Source organism: Rutidosis leptorrhynchoides, chromosome 1 (assembly GCF_046630445.1).
Source record: "Rutidosis leptorrhynchoides isolate AG116_Rl617_1_P2 chromosome 1, CSIRO_AGI_Rlap_v1, whole genome shotgun sequence".
NCBI classification, from domain to species: domain Eukaryota; kingdom Viridiplantae; phylum Streptophyta; class Magnoliopsida; order Asterales; family Asteraceae; genus Rutidosis; species Rutidosis leptorrhynchoides.
In genome coordinates this window covers 292,654,457-292,674,414 of record NC_092333.1, presented here as the reverse complement: position 1 = coordinate 292,674,414, position 19,958 = coordinate 292,654,457, and positions in this window count along the sequence as shown.

Here is a 19,958-nt window from a genome sequence, read left to right as displayed (position 1 = left end):
CACAAGGACTAAACTTGTACACCAAGAATCCGGATGATTCTGTTTCTGATGAAATCTTTAGCGAATATCTTGCTCCGGATTCATGTAAAAATCTTGCGGAAAATATTTCTTCATCAACCTTCGAACTTAGAAATTCCAAAATATCATCATAAATATCTTCGATATTTTCGAGGATATTTGTCATGACCCGAAAATTTCCGACCAAATTTAAACTTAATCTTTATATGGATTTGAGACGATAAGCAAAGTCTGTAATATTGAGTCTCAAAATTTTTGAACTGTTTTAATGAATTCATTTAACATTTGACCATTTTCGACGACTCACGATACGATTACTTGTAAATAGATATGCTTATATCTAATATATATAATAATATAAAATATTATATATTGTAATTGTTATAATTAATGTTGTAAAATAACAATAATATATAATAATTATTTAAAGAGTATATATTTATAAATAAAGTATATAGAATATATATATTTTGTGATTTCGAAGTTATTTAGTAAATGAAAATAATACTCAATTGTCATTTCATTGAAAGTAAACGAGCTAAAAAGAAACTTGTGTGATTTTAAAATAAACGGTGATCCGAAAATGAGTGATATAAATTTTAGGCTTATTAAAAATGTATTTAGGAACAACTTGTTAAATTTTAAAACTTTTTATATTTTACCTGGGATCGAGCGGGACAGTTGATGTAATTTTTAATAAATTAATGGTCAAATTTTATACCATAATGACTGAAATAAATAAAGATAATTATTATAAAAATTTGGGATTTTTCCGAAGACTTTTATTCACCACTGATTAACAACGGAGTACGAATTAGCACTTCATGAAAACTGTCGGTAGATGATGCCAATTCAATGACTGCTTTACTTTTCTCTTTCTGTTACATTTCAAATCATCGAATGTCTATAAAATTAGTATTATATTATTATTAAACCATTAAATTCATCAGTGATATTATTAAATGTAGTTTACTATACGAATTATTAATGCTTTACTGTTTCTAAATTGAAATTCATAAAATGCACGTCTCCTGAATCAATGATTCAACTTTGTTGTTATGCTATTAATTATTAAATTTCACTGTGTTTGATTGGTAATTGATTCTTTCACTGAATCAATTATATATATGCTATATACCCATGCATCCATAACACCATCTTTTGTTTTCTGTTTCCAATTTAAATATAACCCACTAGTTGAAAACACCTCTTTCACCATGACTACTTTTTCATTCATATTTTCCAAGTGCAAACAACTAATATTCACGAGAATTGAAAAGTAAGGTACTATGTTTGTTTTTCACCCACCTATCCATTCTATAAATATATATATATATATATATATATATATATATATATATATATATATATATATATATATATATATATATATATATATATATATATATAGATGCTCGATCAAACTTTCACAACACCACATCCCTCTTAATCGATCACCTTCTTCAACACAACCACCCTTACTCCACCCTAAACAACCACCATACATCACCGTGAGCCACTTCACCTTTCACGGCCACACTAACCGAGAGTCATCGCCACCCCCATCTTAATCATCGCCATCACCTCTCTCATCTTCTTCTCTCTCTACTTTCATTCGTAAACTCATCATCACCATTTTACTTCTGTTTATGGACTTCATGTCCACCACCTCAACCAACGAACCACCACCGTAGAACATCACCTTTATCATCGACTTTAGTCGACCCCAAAATCCACTACAACTGCCACCTTCTTTCTCTATCTCTCGTGAACCATCATCACTGCAATCATTCCAATCACCATCACAACCACCGTACCCCCATCACCACTATTAATCATCTCTCTCTCTCTATTATCGTTCGAGAACCATCACCATCTTAACCCCACGGCACCATTAACCAAACATCCCTCGTTTATACTTCTGCAGCTACAGCTGCTATGTCTTGTTAAAACGCGAAAGTAATAAATAGAAGAAATGATTAACAGTACTCAACTGTTACTACTACGCCACTTGCTCTATGTTTCAGTTCCATACAGACACAAACCAAACAAACCCATTTCCATTTCGACTTTTCTATTTAACGGAACACCTTAAAACCCACTACGTTTGTTTTCTGTTTACTGCTTCGATAATCAAACCAGGTTACTGCAACGCTTGTAATCTTTCCTGTTCCTAACTTGTTTATAAACTGCTGCTACTGCAGCATTTTATTTGATAAATAGCTGATCAAACTGCAATAGCTTTCTATTGGAACTAAAACAACCTAGTGTATTAAAATAGAAAAGAAATATAAAAGGTGGTTTAGGTAACCGACATAGTTAGTGGAGGGGGTACATATATCTATCATGTACATGACTTTACAAGTCATGCTTATGGCTTTTAGGAAGTGGATAAATTAAATACAGACAAAAGGCTTTATTAGCAAACAATATTAAATTTCTAGGACAAAAATTGGATTAGATCTTTTTATGAGTAGAGAACGATAGGATGATGGAAGAATATGTTAATAATGATGATGATGGTTTGATATAGGTTATGATCAAATGTAAACTATGATGATGAATGAAGTATGTTGATGAGGTCATATAAATATAAGATAATGGTACGTAATACAGTTAATGAAAGTGAACCGAATGACTCTAAGGGTTTTAACTCTTTTTATGGCTGTTGGGCTAACCTAGTTGTCGGGCTAAAAGAACTGTTTTGGGCCGTGTGACTATTGGGTTGAAAGGAAATTGGGCTAAGTTATAGAGGGGATAAGGGTTATATAGTTTAATCAGCGAATTGAAACAGATTCAGTGAATTAGAGGAATGATTAAGGGGTGTTGTGAGGTTAACAGGAGGTCGCAGGTTCAATCCTGAATTATGGCGTTTTTTTTAGAAAATGAAGAAGAAGAAGAAGAAGAAGAAGAAGAAGAAGAAGAAGAAGAAGAAGCAACAAATACGGGATATATATATATATATATAAAGCTCACCTAAGTTAAAACAGAAAGTTGATATAGCTCAGAGGTTAAGAGGGTGTTCGGGTATTCGAAAGGTCACGGGTTCGAGCCCTGCAGTGGGCTATTTTTTTTCAGAATTCGTTTTTAAGAAGGTAGTTTCCATTTTTTTTTAAAATTATTATTATTATTATTAAGTATTAATATCAAAACTATTATTTTCATCATCATTATTATTAAACCTATCGTTTTTATTAAAAACTACTATTATTATTAAAATTATCATTATTACTATTATTAGAATTACCATAATTTTTATCATAATTAGTATTATTTTTATCATTTTTGTTATTAGTACTATTAAAATATCAGATGAAGATTTTCTATATAAAAATATATTTATGACATAAAATTCTAACCATATTTAGAACAGATAACCTAACTCTATTATTATATCTTTAATAAATATAAATTAATTATTCAAAATATATATAAAATAAATATATCTAAGATATTTGTTAAACATAACATATGAAACATTAAATATAACAAGTATATTAATATTATTAATATAAGAACTTGTTATATGTTTTAATACATATGTGAATGATATAGGTTCGTGAATCCGAGGCCAACCCTATAATTGTTCAATGACATCATATGTATTTTTACTACAAAATACAGTATGGTGAGTTTCATTTGCTCCCTTTTTAATTACTTTTGCAATATATATTTTTGGGCTGAGAATACATGCGCTGTTTTATAAATGTTTTACGAAATAGGCACAAGTACTAAAACTAATTCTACGTGGGTTTAAACCAGAAATATACCCTTAGCTTGGTAACATTAAACTACTTGTCTATGTACGGTAGGCGCGAATCCTAAAGATAGATCTATTGGGCCTGACAAACCCCATCCTGACTATGTAATGCTTTAGTACTTCGAGGTTATTTTAAACACACCTGATCAGGTGTACTTCAGAGGGTAAAACATGAACGTTAAGGCTTGTTACCGGGTGCCTACAACTTATAGACTACTTTTATACACTTGCAAGTGTACATATATTTATAAACGGAAATCTTGTGGTCTATTAATATATTGAAATGATTGTTATGATAAACTTATGAACTCACCAACATTTTGGTTGACACTTTTAAGCATGTTTATTCTCAGGTATGAAAGAAATCTTCCATTGTGCATTTGCTAATATTAAAGATATTACTTGGAGTCATTCATGGCATATTTAGGTCAGTACCTCGCAATGGGACCAGATGTTGATGACTTCGTCCGGGTGGATTAGGACGGGTTACTACAGTTGGTATCAGAGCGATGGTCGTAGCGAACCAGGTCTTGCATTAGTGTGTTTAACTAATAGTTGTTAGGATGCATTAGTGAGTCTGGACTTCGACCTAGTAGTTGTTAGGTTATATTAGTAAGTCTGGACTTGAACCTGGTCTGCATGTCAAAAGTTTTTGCTTACCACCATTTGTCAAAAAATATCTACTTATCATTCTTAGTCTAGACACATCTTACTGCATTGATTGTATGAATAGTGTATAGACAAAAAATCATATCTTAGCGTATCTATTACGGTAAACTTTGCCTGATATCTCCCGTAAATTTCTCCGTAATTTAAGGGATCCTGGTACTATATATATATATATATCTATGCATATTATGCACTAAGAATACCATCCAACTATCAGTTGCAATCACTAATCTTTTCATACCGAAAATCTTTTCTGTAATCGCATAAGATGGCCTCTACGAATCGACCAAGTTCCTCTGACTCTGAAGACAGCGTGACGGGAGCACAAAAACCAATCAACTACCGTGATTACTGGAGAAAATGGGGGTGGGTTCGTGACATACTCACCTTATGGAGAAGGGAAGAAGGTACTCCATATCATGAACCGAATCTACCACCTAACCTTGGAGTACTCGACCCACTCACCGGTGAACCTGTTCGCAACACCGTTTATACCCTTTTTGTGAGAATTTTTTGTCTTGAGGCTACCATTAACGGATCTAGAGAATATATCCGATCTCTACCTCACACCGATAACCAACCAGGGTTAGTAGAAGAAGTTAAAGAACTTCGAACTCGAGTGCTAACCTTGGAGAATATGGTTCAAAACTTACAAGCACCAGCAGCATCAACAGCACCAACAGTACCACCAATATCAATACCAGTACCATCAACAAAGCATGCCTCAACATCTCATTCTATACCTCGAGTATAATTATCGTTCTACGAATCGTTCTACATCCTTAATCTTCGTTCGACATGGCGATTATGTAATCTCTAATGTTTTAGAGATTATATATATTCTTATTCTAACGGTAAATCAAATGAGTCTAATATCATATTGACTCATTAAATCCCTGACTACATCTGAAGAAAATATATATGTATATATGTTTTCATAAGGATTGTAATTAAAACTTCTTTTGTACAAACTGTTAATGGTGAAAATATTTTAACGGGTAGGTAATCTCCGAGGAATATTTAGATTTCACATTAATAAGTTATACTGTACATTCTTTGAATCTGATTCAACAGTCATTTACTATCCTACTTACATCCACAGACATACGTATTCGTTCACCACAAAATAACCATTTTCATTCAATTTCATATTTGGATTTTGACCTATCAGAATCCGACAAGTGGCATAATGAAGAAAACATTGGACAAAATGAAATTTGTTAGAAACCAACAAATTGACTATGAGAAAATTGGTTAAGAATCCACGCTAACTGTTCCTAGTTAACTGTTCCTAGCTAACTGATTACATTTTATTTATCGCAGTTTATTTATCGCAATTTAATTATCACAATTGTATTTATCGTCATTTAATTTATGTTATTTACTTTATGCACTTTATTTATCGTCATTTAATTTCTGTATTTATTTTACGCACTTTAAATATCGGGACATGTATACAAGGTTTTGACATATCATATCGACGCATCTATATATATTATTTGGAATCACCATAGACACTCTATATGCAGTAATGATCGAGTTCTCTATACAGGGTTGAGGTTGATTCTACAATAATATATATAGTTTGAGTTGTGATCGAGTCTGAGACATGTACAAGGGTCACGATACGTATTTATTAATTTGAATATTATATATGAATTATTAGACTGTTAACTGTGGACTGTCGACTGTGGACTAATAACATTGGACAATTAAAATGAATTAAAATATTGATTATAACATATGAAACTAAACATTTCTTCAAGTTTGCCACTTGATTTCATCTTAAATATCCTTTGTAACTTGATTTCATCTTAGACATCCTTTGTAACTTGATTTCATCTTAAAAAATCTTTTGTATCTTGACGATTACAATATGCGTTCAAATCCTTCGAAAATCTTGAAAACACCTCGGATTGATAACCAATGATTCAGATATGAGAATGCTGATGAAGCAGCAAAAGTTGTAGATGGTCTTAATGGCCAAAAGTTTGAGGATAAAGAATGGAGTGTTGGAAACACTCAATAGAAGTTGGTGCTAGAAAAACGAATTGAGCAAACCATGAAGGAGACTGTGGACAAATCATAAAGACTAAATCTGTACTTAACGATTCCAGATGATTCAGTATCTGCTGAAACCTTTAAACGAATATTTTGCTTCTACTTATTCTAAATCCTTGCGGAAAAATTTCTTCATCACCTTCTGATCTTAAATATTTTAAATTCTAAGATATCATCGTATATTTCGTTATAAATATCTTCGATATTTCTGAAGATACCTTCATAAATATCTTTGTTTGAAATTATCTATCTCCTCGTGCTACCTATGTTACATCATAAAAGAAACTGTTTTAGTTTCTATCCTTCTGTAAAATTTGAGTTTAAATTAGAAATGATTTCTGGAGAAGTGTTGGGAATTGAAGCATGAGTTAATATAATATAATGATGCTTGGCCAACGTGATTATATTACAGTAAGTCATGCTGAATTTCTAAGGGAAAGTGATGATGGTTCACAGATCATACCGTCATCATGTGCCATGTCACATGACTCTTTCATTCTACCTAATCTCTAAGTATATCACGGAAATATTTCCTTGATATTTCTGTTCTTTCGTAATTCCAACAGTTGCTAATAATTCGTGTTAATATATTTTCTTTCTGATTAGAAGATTTCTTTAAATTCCTTGAATTCCGAAAAACAACTGTGACTACGTCAAAAGCCAAGACTAATGTTTATTACCTCATTTCACTCTTTTGCGATAGCATCACTCATACTATTCGAGCAACTGAATTATTTTATCCCAATTACTCAATAGTGATAAAACTCTATTTATCAACTCATATTCGTCATGAAAAACATTCTTATTGTTAGCCACGACGACCTCCATCAAATTTCGGGACGAAATTTCTTTAACGGGTAGGTACTGTCATGACCCGAAAATTTCCGACCAAATTTAAACTTAATCTTTATATGGATTTGAGATGATAAGCAAAGTCTGTAATATTGAGTCTCAAAATTTTTGAACTGTTTTAATGAATTCATTTAACATTTGACCATTTCCGACGACTCACGATACGATTACTTGTAAATAGATATGCTTATATCTAATATATATAATAATATAAAATATTATATATTGTAATTGTTATAATTAATGTTGTAAAATAACAATAATATATAATAATTATTTAAAGAGTATATATTTATAAATAAAGTATATATAATATATATATTTTGTGATTTCGAAGTTATTTAGTAAATGAAAATAACACTCAATTGTCATTTGATTGACAGTAAACGAGCTAAAAAGAAACTTGTGTGATTTTAAAATAAACGGTGATCCGAAAATGAGTGATATAAATTTTAGGCTTATTAAAAATGTATTTAGGAACAACTTGTTAAATTTTAAAACTTTTTATATTTTACCTGGGATCGAGCGGGATAGTTGATGTAATTTTTAATAAATTAATGGTCAAATTTTATACCATAATGACTGAAATAAATAAAGATAATTATTATAAAAATTTGGGATTTTTCCGAATACTTTTATTCACCACTGATTAACAACGGAGTACGATTTAGCACTTCATGAAAACTGTCAGTAGATGATGCCAATTCAATGACTGCTTTACTTTTCTCTTTCTGTTACATTTCAAATCATTGAATGTCTATAAAATTAGTATTATATTATTATTAAACCATTAAATTCATCAGTGATATTATTAAATGTAGTTTACTATACGAATTATTAATGCTTTACTGTTTCTAAATTGAAATTCATAAAATGCACGTCTCCTGAATCAATGATTCAACTTTGTTGTTATGCTATTAATTATTAAATTTCACTGTGTTTGATTGGTAATTGATTCTTTCACTGAATCAATTATATATATGCTATATACCCATGCATCCATAACACCATCTTTTGTTTTCTGTTTCCAATTTAAATATAACCCACTAGTTGAAAACACCTCTTTCACCATGACTACTTTTTCATTCATATTTTCCAAGTGCAAACAACTAATATTCACGAGAATTGAAAAGTAAGGTACTATGTTTGTTTTTCACCCACCTATCCATTCTATATATATATATATATATATATATATATATATATATATATATATATATATATATATATATATATATATATATATATATATATATATGTATATATATATATATATGTATATAGATGCTCGATCAAACTTTCACAACACCACATCCCTCTTAATCGATCACCTTCTTCAACACAACCACCCTTACTCCACCCTAAACAACCACCATACATCACCGTGAGCCACTTCACCTTTCACGGCCACACTAACCGAGAGTCATCGCCACCCCCATCTTGATCATCGCCATCACCTCTCTCATCTTTTTCTCTCTCTACTTTCATTCGTAAACTCATCATCACCATTTTACTTCTGTTTATGGACTTCATGTCCACCACCTCAACCAACGAACCACCACCGTAGAACATCACCTTTATCATCGACTTTAGTCGACCCCAAAATCCACTACAACCGCCACCTTCTTTCTCTATCTCTCGTGAACCATCATCACTGCAATCATTCCAATCACCATCACAACCACCGTACCCCCATCACCACTGTTAATCGTGTCTCTCTCTCTCTCTTTATTATCGTTCGAGAACCATCACCATCTTAACCCCACGGCACCATTAACCAAACATCCCTCGTTTATACTTCTGCAGCTACAGCTGCTATGTCTTATTAAAACGCGAAAGTAATAAATAGAAGAAATGATTAACAGTACTCAACTGTTACTACTACGCCACTTGCTTTCTGTTTCAGTTCCATACCGACACAACCCAAACAAACCCATTTCCATTTCGACTTTTCTATTTAATGGAACACCTTAAAACCCACTACATTTGTTTTCTGTTTACTGCTTCGATAATCAAACCAGGTTGCTGCAACGCTTGTAATCTTTCCTATTCCTAACTTTTTTATAAACTGCTGCTACTGCAGCATTTTATTCAATAAAGAGCTGATCAAACTGCTATAGCTTTCTATTGGAACTAAAATAACCTAGTGTATTAAAATAGAAAAGAAATATAAAAGGTGGTTTAGGTGACCGACATAGTTAGTGGAGGGGGTACATATATCTATCATGTACATGACTTTACAAGTCATGCTTATGGCTTTTAGGAAGTGGATAAATTAAATACAGATAAAAGGCTTTATTAGCAAACAATATTAAATTTCTAGGACAAAAATTGGATTAGATCTTTTTATGAGTAGAGAACGATAGGATGATGGAAGAATATGTTAATAATGATGATGATGGTTTGATATAGGTTATGATCAAACGTAAACTATGATGATGAATGAAGTATGTTGATGAGGTCATATAAATATAAGATAATGGTACGTAATACAGATAATGAAAGTGAACCGAATGACTCTAAGGGTTTTAACTCTTTTTATGGCGGTTGGGCTAACCTAGTTGTCCAGCTAAAAGAACTATTTTGGGCAATGTGACTGTTGGGTTGAAAGGAAATTGAGCAAAGTTATAGAGGGGATAAGGGTTATATAGTTTAATCAGCGAATTGAAACAGATTCAGTGAATTAGAGGAATGGTTAAGGGGTGTTGTGAGGTTAACAGGAGGTCGCAAGTTCAATCCTGAATTATTTTTTTAGAAAATGAAGAAGAAGAAGAAGCAACAAATACGGGATATATATATAAAACTCACCTAAGTTAAAACAGAAAGTCGATATAGCTCAGATGGTTAAGAGGGTGTTCGGGTATTCGAGAGGTCACGGGTTCGAGCCCTGCAGTGGGCTATTTTTTTTCAGAATTCATTTTTAAGAAGGTAGTTTCCATTTTTTTAAATAATTATTATTATTATTAAGTATTAATATCAAAACTATTATTTTCATCATCATTATTATTAAATCTATCATTTTTATTAAAAACTACTATTATTATTAAAATTATCATTATTACTATTATTAGAATTACCATAATTTTTATCATAATTAGTATTATTTTTATCATTATTGTTATTAGTACTATTAAAATATCAGATGAAGATTTTCTATATAAAAATATATTTATGACATAAAATTCTAACCATATTTAGAACAGATAACCTAACTCTATTATTATATCTTTAATAAATATAAATTAATTATTCAAGATATATATAAAATAAATATATCTAAGATATTTATTAAACATAACATATGAAACATTAAATATAACAAGTATATTAATATTATTAATATATGAACTTGTTATATGTTTTAATACATATATGAATGATGTAGGTTCGTGAATCCGAGGCCAACCCTATAATTGTTCAATGACGTCATATGTATTTTTACTACAAAATACAGTATGGTGAGTTTCATTTGCTCCCTTTTTAATTGCTTTTGCAATATATATTTTTGGGCTGAGAACACATGCGCTGTTTTATAAATGTTTTACGAAATATGCACAAGTGGGTTTAAATCAGAAATATACCCTTAGCTTGGTAACATTAAACTACTTGTCTATGTACGGTAGGCGCGAATCCTAAAGATAGATTTATTGGGCCTGACAAACCCCATCCTGACTATGGGATGCTTTAGTACTTCGAGGTTATTTTAAACACGCCTGATCTGGTGTACTTCAGAGGGTAAAACATGAACGTTAACGCTTGTTACCGGGTGCCTACAACTTATAGAATACTTTTATACACTTGCGAGTGTACATATATTTATAAACGGAAATCTTGTGGTCTATTAATATATTGAAATGATTGTTATGATAAACCTATGAACTCACCAACATTTTGGTTGACACTTTTAAGCTTGTTTATTCTCAGGTATGAAAGAAATCTTCCGCTGTGCATTTGCTCATATTAAAGATATTACTTGGAGTCATTCATGGCATATTTAGGTCAGTACCTCGCAATGGGACCAGATGTTGATGACTTCGTCCGGGTGGATTAGGACTGGTTACTACAATATTTTCATAAATATTCTTGTCCGAAATTATTTAACTCTTTGCGATATCAATGTTACATCAGAAAGGAAACTAGTTTAGTTTCTAAATTCTGCAAAATTCAAATTTAAAATATGAATGTTTTTGGAGTAGTGTTGGGAACTGAAGCATGGGTTAGTATAATATAATGATACTTGATCAACGTGATTATATTACAGTAAGTCATGCTGAGTTTCTAATGGGATGTAATAATTCACAGATCATAACGTCATCATGTGCCATGTTACATGACTCTTGTATTCTATTTAACCTGAAAAATATCAAGAAAATATTTTCTTGATGATTCGGTCTTTTCCGGATATTCTGGTAATTTGACAAATCAAATCGTGCTATTACTTTCTTTCTTGTTTAGAACATTAAGTTCATCCGAAACTCCATACCTACAAATTCTGGACCATTATTCGCTTGACTTAGAGTCGAGAAGAGAATAAAAAGGCAAAGAGCTCCGAAATATAAGGGAGAATATAAAGCCCGATAGCAACACATAAATTACAAACCGTGTATATCAATGTTTATCGCAACATAAAGACACGGGAGAATTAAAAACACTATAACCCCAAGGGCGAAGTATTAGAAAACAGATTCCTCTGGTGGAAGTTAGAAAAGGAGAATGATTGTTGCGATAGTAAGGATAAGGACAAGGATCAGAACTGGATTAAGCATTTTAATAATCTTTTGAATTTGGAAATTGAGTATAGGAGTGGTAAAAATAATGGAACGGAAGAAGTTAATTTATAGTGAAATATCTGACAAAGAAATCAAAGCAGATCTCCGCATTTAATTAGAGAGATCCTAATTTCCTTAAATCCTGAAGAATCAGATCTTATAGATTTCCAAGATTTTCTTTTAAATCCCTTGAATTCTAGAAATTAATCATATCTACGTCAAAGGATATGATGAAATATTATTTTCTCATTTCACTCTTTTGTGATAACTTCACTTATACTCTTCGCGTAATCGAATTGTTTTTATCCACATTACTCAATGATGATAAAACTCTAATTTCTAGCTCATATGTGTCATGAAAATATATTTATTGTCAGCCATGACCATCCCAATCAAATTTCGGGATGAAATTTCTTTAACGGGTAGGTAATGTGACGACCCGGAAATTTTCGACCAAATTTAAACTTAATCTTTATATATTTCCTACACGATAAGCAAAGTTTGTTAAGTTAAATCTCAAGGATTTTAAACTATGTTCATACATTCATTTAACCCCGAATAGATTCCGACGATTCACGAACACTTGTTTGTAAGTAAAAATGTATATAAATATATATATATATATATATATATATATATATATATATATATATATATATATATATATATATATATATATATATATATATATATATATATATATATATATATATGTATATGTATATGTATATATAAATATATATATATATATATATATATATATATATATATATATATATATATATATATATATATATATATATATATATATATATATATATATATATGTATATATATATATAATATTAATAATACTGACATTAATATTAATAATGAAAGTAATACTCATTAATATAATAACTATATTTTAACTTGTAGTTATATTTAATTATTCGTATTATATGATATCATATGTTGAATATTTAATATTTATACATTTTATATATATATATTATCATATAATAAAAATTATTAATAAGAATTATACATGTATAGTTTCATATCATATATATATTCTTTTTAACAATACTTAATTATTTTTATTTTACATATTTAATTTTAATATATATATATATATATATATATATATATATATATATATATATAAGTATATATAATAATTTGGAATAGTAAAATACAATTTAATCATTAGAATTAAATATGTAAAATAAAAATAATTAAGTATTGTTAAAAAGAATATATATATGATATGAAACTATATATGTATAATTCTTATTAATAATTTTTATTATATGATAATATATATATAAAATGTATAAATATTAAATATTCAACATATGATATCATATAATACGAATAATTAAATATAACTACAAGTTAAAATATAGTTATTATATTAATGAGTATTACTTTCATTATTAATATTAATGTCAGTATTATTAATATTATTAATTTAATACATAATATATAAGTATGAGACTTGATAAGCATAAAACTTGTTATATCAATATTATTAGTATTACTTCCATTATTAGTATTAATAATAAAATAATATTAATATTATTATTTGCATTATTATTGTATATATTATATAGATATGAAATTCGATATATTTGATTTTTTATAATATTATTATTACTAATATTATTGTTATCATTTTTATTAATACTATTATTATTTCTATTATTATCTGTATTAACTGAATTTATTAATTCTTTATACATTTATATTATTATTAGTATTATTATTTATTATTAACAATTATTATTATTAATATTAATAGAATTATGATTATTAATATATTAATATTAATAATTAGATTACTGTAAACAAATCAAATTCTGTTAATTATCGCTATCCAGCTATTTCGTTTTCTTGTTTTTGTCTCCAACAATTTATCTGATATCAATCTAATTTAAACGTACGAATTCAATTAACATCCCTATCTTATATTACTTTTTCTTATTCTGCTGTTTATGATTGATAAAATCGTCGACCAAATTGCTCACTACACAACAAGGTCGATTGAATATAGGCATTGAAATTCATTTAGCTACTCAGACAAAACTCATTATTCATTATAATTCGAAGTAAATGAAAGGAATTCAAGAAACTGTACCAGTTCCCCTGTTCGTGCAATATTTTTATCAACAGATCATAATTGAATTACTCTTTAAAATCTAAAATTATAGTTGTGTTAGGAATGATCTACTTAAACGATCTGTAAGTTTTCAAACTCAAATTCTTTCTATCAACTTTTAATTTCTGAGTCAAAGCTTAAAACCCAAATGTAAGACCCAATTATTTCATCGTACATATGTGTAAATACGGTATGGGTTGATTGGTTGTTCATTTCATATTTAAAATAGAAGGTAGAATCTGGTCTGGGCATTTGGCGCACCGCGCGGCCTTCTGGCGCGCCGCGTCATTTGTCTGTGACAGATTCCCCTCTCTTTTAATTAGATATTTTGGGGGTAAATTGGTAAAATCACATGGGGTCCGACTTTAAAGCCCTAAACCAGTTGTTGGGGCCTCATTAACTCCATTCTCATCTACTTCAACCTCATCCATTCAATTCTAGAGAGAGAGTGATAACCTAGTGTGAGAAAACTCATTTTGGAGAAGAAGAAGGAGGATTCTTGCTTAAGCTCAAGTTCTAAAGTTGTTCATCTACTTCCTAGCTACGTTTTGGTGGTAGTGGTACGCTCTAATCATGATTTCTTGATTCAATTTTGTGTAAGGGTTAGAGTTAGTTTTATGGTGAACTTAAAACCCACTTTGTTAATAAATTGGGTGTTTTGGGTGAATTTGGGTTATGTTGACTCAAAGAGGACTAACTAGGGTTTTTCAAGTATTAATTGTTGATAATGAACCTTAAGTAGTTAGTAAATTGCTAGAACACCAATATATATATATAAATGGGTGTTAAGTGGGTTAGTGGATGACCCAAAATGGGTATGTTGACTTTAAAATTGTCAAACAGGTCATAATGGACCTAAGTGGATTAATGTTTGTGATTAATGCATAAACCTAGTGTTAAAAGGGGTTTTAAGACCTAACTTGGCTAACGTTAGGGTTTTGGCGAAAGATGACCCAATTTTAGGGTTAAGTGTCCAAATGGGTCAAAATGACCTAGTAGTGGTGAGTGTCGTGGGTTTGACCAACTTGAATGGTTGATTGATTATGTGTATATTATAATAGGTGCGTTACCTTGAAGATTCAAGCTTGTTTTATCGATTCACCAAAGGTGTAAGGTGAGTGGAATAATTATATGCGTAGGTATATAATGTATTTATTTGTTGTAGCGTGAGATGTGAAGTGTCGATGTGCTAAGACACCACATTTCACGTAACGAGTGAAGTGTCGATGTGCTAAGACACCACTCGAAGTAATGTGACAGGTGAAGTGTCGATGTGTTAAGACACCATCCGGGGTGAAGTGTCGATGTGTTAAGACACCACCCGGAGTGAAGTATCGATGTGCTAAGATGCCACTCCAAGTAAGTTAAAGGGTGAAGTGCCGACGTGTTAAGGCGCCACTCGAGGTGAAGTATCGACGTGTTAAGATGCCACCTCAAGTAAAATGAAGAGTGAAGTGTCGAAGTGTTAAGACACCACTCGGGGTGAAGTGTCGACGTGTTAAGACGCTACCTAGGGTGAAGTATCGACGTGTTAAGTTGCCACCCGTGGGGTTAGTGTACGAAGTGTTAAGTGCACTAATGGTAGTTATGAACTCCGACGGTCTTTAAACACCATTCCTTTGTTTAATTGGTTAACCATGGTTATTGTGTTGTAGTGTAAGCATATTATATTTGTTCAAGATAAATATGCTATTGTTATGCTAGTTTGGTTATTGGAGGCTATAGCTTGTATTTATGACGATAAGCTAATTGTGTTTGCTAGCATGTATACGGTAGGCGTGTAAGTGTTTGCAAATAGATATATTATATATGTATGTGTGTAATTATTGCATTCACTAAGCTTTGCTTACCCTCTCGTTGTTTACCTTTTTATAGGTTCGATTGTGGAAAAGGGTAAGGGCAATATCTTGGGTTAGAGATCCCGCTTTGTTGATAGGGGGACGCTTTTTGGATTGAGTTAGCTTTTGGAGTTTGACAGAGACTTAGGTAGTCTAACCCCAAACACCGTGCTCGTAGTGTCGTTTGGAAATTAATCTAATGGGGTCGAAACTCAAACTTTTGTATGAAACTCGTAAAACGGCCGATGTGGGCCCCGCTTTGTAAAACTTATTTTTATGTTTGAATTGTGTTAGTTTTACATGTTTGAATATATTGTTAAAACCGTTTTGTCTAATTATGTCGGGAAGTGGCCGATCATTTTTGCATTTCAAGACTTTTTTGGACAGACCAGATTTGAAGCGACCGGTCCTAATCCATCTGAACGAAGTCCATATCGATTACAAATGATTCACAATAGTTGATTTCATCGCGAGGTACTTGACCTCTATATGTTACATTTTACAAACATTGCATTCGTTTTTGAAAAGACAATCTTTCATTACATCGAAAATTGACAGCATGCATACCATTTTATAATATATCTAACTCTAATTGACTTAATAATAATCTTGATGAACTCAACGACTCGAATGTAACATCTTTTGAAATATGTCATGAATGACTCCAAATAATATCTTTAAAATGAGCAAATGCACAGCGGAAGATTTCTTTCGTACCTGAGAATAAACATGCTTTCAAGTGTCAACCAAAAGGTTGGTGAGTTCATTAGTTTAACATAAATAATCATTTCCATTATTTTAATAGACCACAAGATTTTCATTTCCATTTCTCATAAATATACGTCCCATGCATAGAGACAAAAATAATCATTCATATGGATTGAACACCTGGTAACCGACCTTAACTAGATGCATATAAGAATATCCCCCCTATCATTCAGGGAAACCCTTCAGACATGATATAAAACAACATCGAAGTACTAAAGCATCTGGTACTTTAGATGGGGTTCGTCGGGCCCATAGATCTATCAACAGGATTCGCGTTTACAATACCACATGTAAATAGTAGTTACCAAGCTATTAGGAAAGATATGCAGGGTAGTACAACTCAACGTAGAATATATTTTAAGTACTTGTGTCTATCTCGTAAACATTTATAAAAGCAGCGCATGTATTCTCAGCCCAAAAATATATTGCAAAAGCAATTAAAAGGGAGAAAATGAAACTCACCTTATGTATTTTGTAGTAAAAATACATAGAACGACATTGAACAAGTATATGGTTGGCCTCGGATTCACGAACCTATATCATGTGTATATTTATTAATATACATGGTTGAAATCGAACAATATATACAAATTTATTAGTTATATACATTTTATGTTAATTATATGTATGTTTCATATATTTATTTTGTTATATAAAATATTACTTTTCATTTTGTTATTATATATATATATATATATATATATATATATATATATATATATATATATATATATATATATATATATATATATATATATATATATATATATATATATATATATATATATATATATATATATATATATATATATATATATATATATATATATATATATATATGTATATATCATTTGTTTGTTGAAAATAGTAATTTTAGTAATACTATGATAAAAAGGATAATAATCATAATACTTAATATTACTAAATAAGGTATTATTGTTAATAATTATATCAATGATATTTCTAATGATATTTATAATAATAACTGAAAAATTTTAATTTTTCGATTAATTATACTTATAATAACAATTTTGGTAGTTACATATTAATAACACTCATTATAATAAATAATCATACTTATAATGATAATAATAATAATAATGATTATGATACCTATAATGATAATTGTATTATTAATAATAATTATAATACTAGTAATAATAATAACAATTACTAATAATACTAGTAACATAACGAGAATATCAGTCATAATCATAATATTGATAATAATACTCAAATGGAAAGATTTTATAATATTGGTATTCCTTATAGTAATACTATTGATAATATTAATAATAATATTTCTTAATAATAATGCTAATAATGATAATAATATTAATAATAATGTAATAATAATTGTAGTTATAATTGTAATTTTTACTTGTGTTAGTTGTAACAAATGATAACTTTTATTATTAATGATGTTAATAATAATATTAATTATAATACTAATTCTAACAATTATAATAGTATTCATAATAATAACAATGATAATAATAACAATAACAATAATAATAATAATAATAATAATAATAATAATAATAATAATAATAATAATAATAATAATAATAATAATAATAACAATAAGTTAATAAGTGTACTACCTTTAAATGCTAAAAAAAATAGTAAACTGCCCAAGCTGGGACTCGAACCCGCGACCTCCCGCTTGTTACACACTCCCTTTTACCATTTGAGCTGCAGCCCATTATTTGAAATAATACTAAAATTATTAATATTTAACCGGTAATTTAGCTGTATCTTTTACTTCTTCTTCTTCAAAATTCAAGTCGACCCAAAATCCTTTTGAATCTTAAAATAACTACAAACTTGATTTTTGGGTTTAATATCAAACGCATAAAACGTTTATTTGAGACTACTGAATAAAATATATATATATATATATATATATATATATATATATATATATATATATATATATATATATATATATATATATATATATATATATATATATATATATATATATATATATATATATATATATATATATATATATATATAATAAAGGATCAAAAGTGCTGCTGCTTCGCGGATAAATAAAAAAAAACTCAAAACTGATGTCGATTTTTAGAACGTTTTAGCCAAAGATTATAACACAAAAAATGTTTCAAATCACTCCTAGAATCTTCCTCAATCATCAATTTAACTGAAAACATCACCCTAAACTCGAATTTAATCAATGAACAATCTTTGACTTTTTAAGATAAAAACTTTGACTCAGAAATTCTTACTTAATATTAGAAATTGAAGAATGAAACTTTGCAGAAAGATTAAATAAAGGATTCCTAACACGATGACATTATTATATTTTGGAGTTTCATTCAAATTCGAAATTTAAAAAAAAAAAGAACACAGAGATGGCGAGCTATAAAAATAAAAAAAAATACTTCTGGCTTTTCTTTTTTTTTCGAATCATAGCCTGTGATATCTATATTTAGTGTTATTGATTAAATGTTGTGATAATCTTAAATCAATCCCGGTTGTTTTATAGCGAAAGAAGTTGACAGAAGGAAAATAGCAGGTATAAAAAAATATATAAAAAAATAATAAAATAAAAAGGCTCAATCAATCCCCCAACTGATTTTGTTTGTATATAATTGTTATATTCGATTGGAATCAATCTTAAGACAGAATCCAAAAATTGCTACAGCATGATAGTTACACACAACAGATTCTTATTTAATATTCATATACATGTGATTTTTAAATAATATTAATAATTAATAATTAATAATTATACTTATATTAAAATACTAGTAATAATAATATTAATTAATATTAATAATAATAATAAGAGCAATATTAATAATAAGTCATAAAAAAATATTTAGTGTAATTGATAATAATAATAATATTATTAATGGTAATTATAATATCAATGCTAATAATAAATATTTTTTATAGTATTTATAATATTAATATATAATAACTATATTTCAACTTATGAATTAATATAATTATATTTTATTAGTGATGTAATACCTATAATTACATTTTTTGAATATTTAATATTTATACATATTAGATATATTACAACGTACGTATAATATTAATTGTGTACA